Source organism: Chenopodium quinoa, unplaced genomic scaffold, assembly GCF_001683475.1.
Source record: "Chenopodium quinoa cultivar QQ74 unplaced genomic scaffold, ASM168347v1, whole genome shotgun sequence".
Taxonomy (NCBI): domain Eukaryota; kingdom Viridiplantae; phylum Streptophyta; class Magnoliopsida; order Caryophyllales; family Amaranthaceae; genus Chenopodium; species Chenopodium quinoa.
The window spans coordinates 69,569-76,953 of record NW_018742402.1 but is presented as its reverse complement, the minus strand read 5'-3'; positions in this window follow the sequence as shown (position 1 = coordinate 76,953).

Below are 7,385 nucleotides of genomic sequence, written 5' to 3'. Positions count from 1 at the left end.
GACTGACGGGAGGTGCCGCCTGACTGACTCTCATGATACGACTTAGTATGCCTCATCGAGGTATTTCGCAGACTGTCTTGGAAGTATGAAGTAGAGGCCGACTCTGACAATCGGTCACTCTTCTTCTGCTCTAGCAGTAGCCGAGCGTCTGTGTATGTTTTCCTCGACCCGTCCGCCTGAATATGACGAACAGGTTTCCTACTTCCTAGAGTAGGAAAACGGTATTTTGTGAAATCAAGGGCACGTCGGGCCCTTAGGGTCCCGTCTGAAGCAGTGTGAGCTTCAACTTCAAATTCATTCTCAGTATCGCGGTCTGACTGAACTAGAGGATCGTCCAGGGGACGTCTCTCTTCAGGAGCCGGTACAAACGTGGGTGCCATCTCAGAAGTACTCTCCCCACAGACGGCGCCAAAATGTTTCGGGGTTTTCTGATGTCCTGCGGGAGAGTTACAATTCCGAGACTGGAACCGAACGCCTGTACCTGCAAAACAAACGGATGCTCCGGATGATTAGAGATCCGCCTCCGACAGTCAAGTTAGTACTTGATTAAGGAGTAATTAATGCGGAAATTAAAGTGATTGGGTCTCTCTAGGTGAGAGTGTTTAATGTGTGTAATCTGCGTTGTTCGCGTCCTCTCCCTTAATGAGAATTAAGGGAGGTATTTATAACCTCGGGAAACGTGCCAATCTAGGTTTAGGTTAACCTTGGGCTGATTAGGCTTCCCTCGGAAGTTGGGCCTAGGTGACCGGCTTCTCCATTAGGCATGGAGTATGCCACGTGTCATGACATAATAAGTCCAGGGTGGACGAATAAGCGTGTGCCACGTAGCAAGCCCTGAGATGTCCAACTGGGGGACACTTGGCAGGACCTGATTGGCCCACGTGGCGCATTCCGATTGGTGGGAGCAAAATCCCCTAATCAGTAATTGTGTGAACAGTCCTTGGGTTCTTTGTGGGGATTTTAACAATATCTTGAATTTAACTGAGAGAATTGGTAGTCCAGTGTCCCTGACTGAAGTGGAACCTTTTAGAGCCTGCCTTAGACAGAACAATCTTACTGATTGGGCTGCTGGGGGAATGTTCTATACTTGGTGTAATAAGCAATCTGGATGTGATAGAGTTTGTACTAAAATTGACAGAATCATTGTTAATTGTGAGTGGATGGATAGACTCCCAGATATGCAGGCTACTTTTTTCCCTGAAGGCTTAATGGATCATTGCCCTTGTGTTATGAACTTGTTTGACTCTGGTGTTCAAGTCAAGAAGCCCTTTAGATTTGTTAATATCTGGGTGGATTCTTCAGATTTTTTTGATGCTGTTAAGCAAGCCTGGGATATCAATATTGATGGAACCTTAATGTTCCAATGTGCTAGGAAGCTGAAAGAATTGAAAAAAGTTTTCAAAAGTTTGAAAATGGTGAGTACCAAGAAGACTTTTCTAGTAAGAATGGCGATGAAGATTCTACCTATAACATTGAAAACCTCTTTACTTGTTTTGATGATGTGAATTTGAGGGCAAATTCTTTTGAAGAAGGGGAGAATGATGTGAATCAAGAGGCTAATTCTTTTGAAGGGTCCAAGACACTTGTAGAAGGTCCAAATAGCTTCATTATGGGCTGCCCAAACAAGAAAAAAAACAAGATAATAAACAAGGAAAGATCCAATAGCTTAAATTGGAAAGAAACAAGCACGAATTACAAAGAAGAAGAAATTGCGAAGTTCACTTCCGACGAGCACACATGCTGCCACGCGCCAACTCCTGGCCCACGCGCCGACTCCCTAGCTCCGCCTTGGACCCACCTTGACATTGGTCAGGCGCGTGCACCACCTTGGTGGCGCGTGCAAAGAGTTTCGGCGACAGAACGAAAAGCATGATTTTCTTTACTTAGTTTTTTCTAGAGTTTTTGCTTGCAAGTTTTTACCTTTCACTTGAAAGGGTTTTTCTTGGTTTAAGCAATTAGGAATCTTCTTAATTTCTGTTATTTTATTTTAAAATAATTTCTAAGTCAATTAGGAATTGTTTTAAGAAGTTTTAGGTTAATTAGAACTAGTCTTATTACTAGTTTCCTAGTTCCATTAGAATTGGTTTTCCTATTCTATCTAGGATACTTTGGGATCAAGGCTAGGGTTTTTTCTAGTTTGAATAGACTTAGGAATAGTTAGTTTTAGTCTATAAATAAGGGATTTTTCGTGGCTTTGTACGCAACAACAAAAACCAGAAAATTCAATACAAGTTTATTGTTTGTTTTGCTTAATTGCTTACAAATTATTTTGCTAGTTTTCAATTCAAGGAGTTGTTTTGATAATTAGAACGTTCAATTCTTAGTTCTAGTAGTAGTCTAAGTTTTGTTCATCAAAGTACTTAGTTCCAGGAGTGGTCTAGGTAATTTGAGAGGCGTTAAATTCGTTCCAGGAGTGGTCGTTTTCAAAGTCATATCCGGTTCGTTATTCTTAAGTATGAATTGATTACCATATGAAGATGGGAATGGTCCCATGAAGTCAATCCCCCAAACATCGAACACCTCTGACTCAAGAATGGGCTGTTGAGGCATGTCATTCCTCTTGGAGATATTCCCAAACCTTTGACATCGGTCACATGACTTCACAAATCCCCATGAGTCCTTGAAGAGATGCGGCCACCACAAACCACATTGAAGAACCTTGGTAGCGGTCTTGGAAACACCCATATGCCCACCACTAGGGTCCGAGTGGCACTTCCTTAAAACACTAGGCACCTCTTCATTAGGAACACAACGCCTAAGTAAGCCATTAACGCCTCGTTTGTATAGGATGGGATCATCCCACAAGTAATGTCTTGCCTCCCTTTTGATTTTCTTCCTTTGGTTCTTTGAGAAAGAGGGTGGAAACTCCCCACATGCTAGAAAATTCACCAAGTCGGCATACCATGGGAGTTCCTTCACCTCTATGGCATATAAGAAGTCATCAAGCATTCTATCCTCAATTGGTGAACCATCATCATGAATGTGATCACCCTCAAGGTGAGAAAGATGGTCCGCCACAACATTCTCCGCACCCTTCTTGTCCCTAATCTCAATCTCAAAAGTTTGCAATTCAAGCACCCATCGAACCAACCTAGGCTTGGACCCTTTCTTGGCAAATAGATACTTGAGGGTCGCGTGATCCGTTAAGACTATGGTCTTGGAACCCAACAAATAACAACGGAATTTCTCAAAAGAGTGCACAATTGCTAAAAATTCCTTTTCCGTTGTAGTGTAGTTCTTTTGAGCCCCATTGAGTGTCTTGGACATATAGTAAATCACATGAAGCTTCTTGTCTACACGTTGTCCCAAAACACCTCCAAATAGCCCAATCACTTGCGTCACACATCAATTCAAAAGGAAGATCCCACCTTGGGGCTTGAACAATAGGAGTGGAGATTAGGGCCTTCTTCAATCTATCAAATGCCTTCAAGCATTTGTCATCAAAAATGAACTCAACATCCTTTTGAAGAAGGTCATTTAGGGGCTTAGCAATAAGTGAAAAATCCTTGATGAATCTTCTATAGAAACCCGTATGACCAAGGAACGATCTCACACCCTTGACATTCACCGGAGGTGGAAGTTTCTCAATCACTTCTATTTTTGCCTTATCCACCTCAATGCCTCTATTTGAAATCTTGTGCCCAAGCACTATACCTTCCTCCACCATGAAGTGGCATTTCTCCCAATTCAAAACAAGATTGACCTTAACACATCTTTCCAAACACTTCTCAAGATTCACAAGGCACTCCTCAAATGAGACACCCCCCACCGAAAAGTCATCCATGAAGACCTCCATTTCCTCCTCCAACATATCCCCGAAAATACTCATCATGCACCTTTGGAATGTAGCGGGTGCATTGCATAACCCAAAGGGCATTCTTCGATAGGCAAAGGTCCCATAAGGACATGTGAAGGTAGTTTTCTCTTGATCATCGGGGTGGATGGGGATTTGGAAGAATCCCAAATATCCATCGAGGAAACAATAAAACTTGTGCCTTGTTAGTCTTTCAAGCATTTGATCAATAAATGGAAGAGGGAAGTGATCCTTCTTGGTTGATGTGTTTAGACGTCTATAGTCTATACACATCCGCCAACCCGTGACCGTCCTAGTTGGAATGAGCTCACCCTTCTCATTCTCAACCACGGTCATGCCCCCCTTCTTTGGAACGGCATGCACGGGGGAGACCCACCTTGAGCTAGAGATGGGGAATATGATTCCCGCATCCAATAGTTTGGTGATCTCCTTCTTAACTACCTCTCCCATTTGGGGATGTAGTTTTCTTTGTCGTTCGATAGAAGGAAGGGCGCCTTCATCAAGTGTTATGTGGTGTTGGCACAAGGCGGGGCTTATACCTTTAAGATCATCAATTGTGTACCCCAAAGCACCTTGGTGATTTCTCAAAACACCACATAACGCTTGAGCTTAGCTCACGCTCAAGGATGCACTAACATCACGGGGTAAGTGGAATGAGAGCCCAAGAACTCATACCTAAGGTGTGATGGTAGAGGTTTGAGCTCTACCATAGGCACACCATTACCTTCCTTTGATGTGGCCGCTTGCAAAGCTTCTTGGCTTGAGATTTTCAAGCACATTTGCTCATCCACTTCCTCCATGCTTCCATTACGCAATTCTTCATAGAATGCTACTTCCTTGCATGGTGTACCTACTTTGTCCTTGTTCAACAAAACATTCTCAAGAGCATCGTTAGAGGTGAGCAAATTCTCATGCATGGAAGACACAACATGATCAAGTGAATCAATCATCATGCAATTTTCTAGAGAAGAAGATGGATATTTCATGCTTTCATTCAAATCAAATTCAATGACCTCATCTCCTACCTTAAGGGAAATCTTTACACTCCTCACATCAATCATAGCACCCGAGGTAGCAAGAAAGGGTCTACCTAAAATGATTGGAATGGTAGCATCTTCATCCGTTTCAAGCACAATAAAATCCACCGGGAACACAAACTTCCCAACCCTCAATGGAACATCTTCTACCTTACCTTTGGGAAACTTGATTGACCTATCGGCTTATTGCAAGGTAATTTTAGAAGGTAAGAGTTCCCCTAGTTCAAGCCTTTGATAAACCGAATATGGCATTATGCTCACACTAGCTCCAAAGTCACATAAGGAATTATCAATTTGCATCTTGTTAATGGCACAAGGAATGGAGAAGTTTCCGGGGTCTTTCAATTTGGGTGGCATTTTGTTCATGATGATAGCACTACAATTTTCGGTCAAATTGATAGTTTCCACAACCTCACAAGTCCTTTTCCCACTCAAAATGTCCTTGAGGAATTTGGCATAATTTGGCATTTGGTTGATCACAGCGGTAAAAGGTAGAGAAAGATGAAGTTGTTTTAGCATATCAATGAATCTCCCAAATTGTTCATCCAATTTGTGTCTCATGAATTTTTGTGGGTAAGGGAGCTTGGGTTTCACAATTTCTTCCTCTACTCTCACCTCTCTAGGTGTCTCAACCACAACCTCATCCAGTGATGCCCTATCCCCCTAATTCTCAACCAAGGCTTCCTTAGGAACCTCCTTATCCTCACCCTTCCTAGGTAATCTCTCCTCAAGAACCTTACCACTCCTTGTAACAATAGCATTCACGTGTTTCTTGGGATCAAGACCTTGGGAAGGTAAAGAAGAAAGGCTTGCATAATCTTTCAAAGCATTAGCAAGTTGAGAAATTTGGTTTTCAAGCATTTTATTGTGGGTCATCATTTCATTGAACTTCTTATCACTAACGGCCATGTATGTGTTCAACAACTTGGTTTGATTCTCAATTATTTCTTCCAAATTGGTCCTAGGTGAAGAAGGTTGTGAATAGGAATTTTCTCCTTGAGTCCTTGGAACAAATCCGGGTGGGGGACCTCTTTGAGCATTATTTTGAAAATTACCCTTCCCTTGGTTGTTCCAAGTACCCCTATTTTGATTTTGACCATAACCTTGATTATGGTTACCACCACCTTGATTATGGTTACCACTACCTTGGTTGTGATTTCCATAACCTTGGTTTTGATTACCATAATTTTGGCTTTGATTTTGCCACTACAGAAAGATGTTGAAGATCAGCAACCTCAAAGTTTGAAATCTGGTGTTATCCTGATCAGTAGCAGTGGTAATAGATTCAGCATACTGGAGGAGGGGGAATGCTCTTATTCATTTCATGGATAAGATTGGGTTCTGGAATGTTAGAGGTCTAAACAAGGCTAGTAAACTCTGTGATGTTTTATGGTTCATTAGACATCATGGGATTGGCCTTTTTGGACTTCGGGAAACAAAGGTGAAGGCTGTGAAGTTTGGAGAGGTGTTTAATAGGCTGGGAAGTGAGTGGTCTATGTGTGCTAATTACTCTCATCATAAGGGGGCAGAATTTGGGTTATTTGGATGTCTCAGATCTTTGATGTTTCTGTGATTAGATGTGAAGAACAGTTAATTCATCTTCAGGTTAGTCATAAGGGCACTGGTGTTAGTTTTCTCTGCACCATGGTCTATGGTTTGAATGAAGCTGTGGCTAGGCTTAAGCTTTGGGAGCAAATTACTGAGATAGGTAATTGTTTCGGGGTTTTCTGATGTCCTGCGGGAGAGTTACAATTCCGAGACTGGAACCGGACGCCTGTACCTGCAAAACAAACAGATGCTCCAGATGATTGGAGATCCGCCTCCGACGGTCAAGTTAGTACTTGATTAAGGAGTAATTAATGCGGAAATTAAAGTGATTGGGTCTCTCTAGGTGAGAGTGTTTAATGTGTGTAATCTTCGTTGTTCGCGTCCCCTCCCTTAATAAGGATTAAGGGAGGTATTTATAACCTCGGGAAACGTGCCAATCTAGGTTTAGGTTAACCTTGGGCTGATTGGGCTTCCCTCGGAAGTTGGGCCTAGGTGACCGGCTTCTCCATTAGGCATGGAGTATGCCACGTGTCATGACATAATAAGTCCAGGGTGGACGAATAAGCGTGTGCCACGTGGCAAGCCCTGAGATGTCCAATTGGGGGACACTTGGCAGGACCTGATTGGCCCACGTGGCGCATTCCGATTGGTGGGAGAAAAATCCCCTAATCATTTGCCCCTCACAGGTGGCACGTGACTGGTCACGTGTTACCTGTGACAGGTATCGCCCTGTAACAGGCGACGGCCTGCTACAGGTGTCACTTGGCGAGAGGCCAAGAGATTCTCCCGCCAAAATTTTGAATTCTGGAAGTGACCCTTCGCCTTCTCACTTCGCCTATATAAAGGAGTGTTGACTTCGGTCATTTTCACACTTGAAAACTTTATGAGAGAACATTCGGACCCCTGAACTTGCTCTGACATTTTGGACCCTTTCTGCCTACCGCCTGCTCTGACAAGCCGACTACAAAGGATTTTCAGAACTTCAT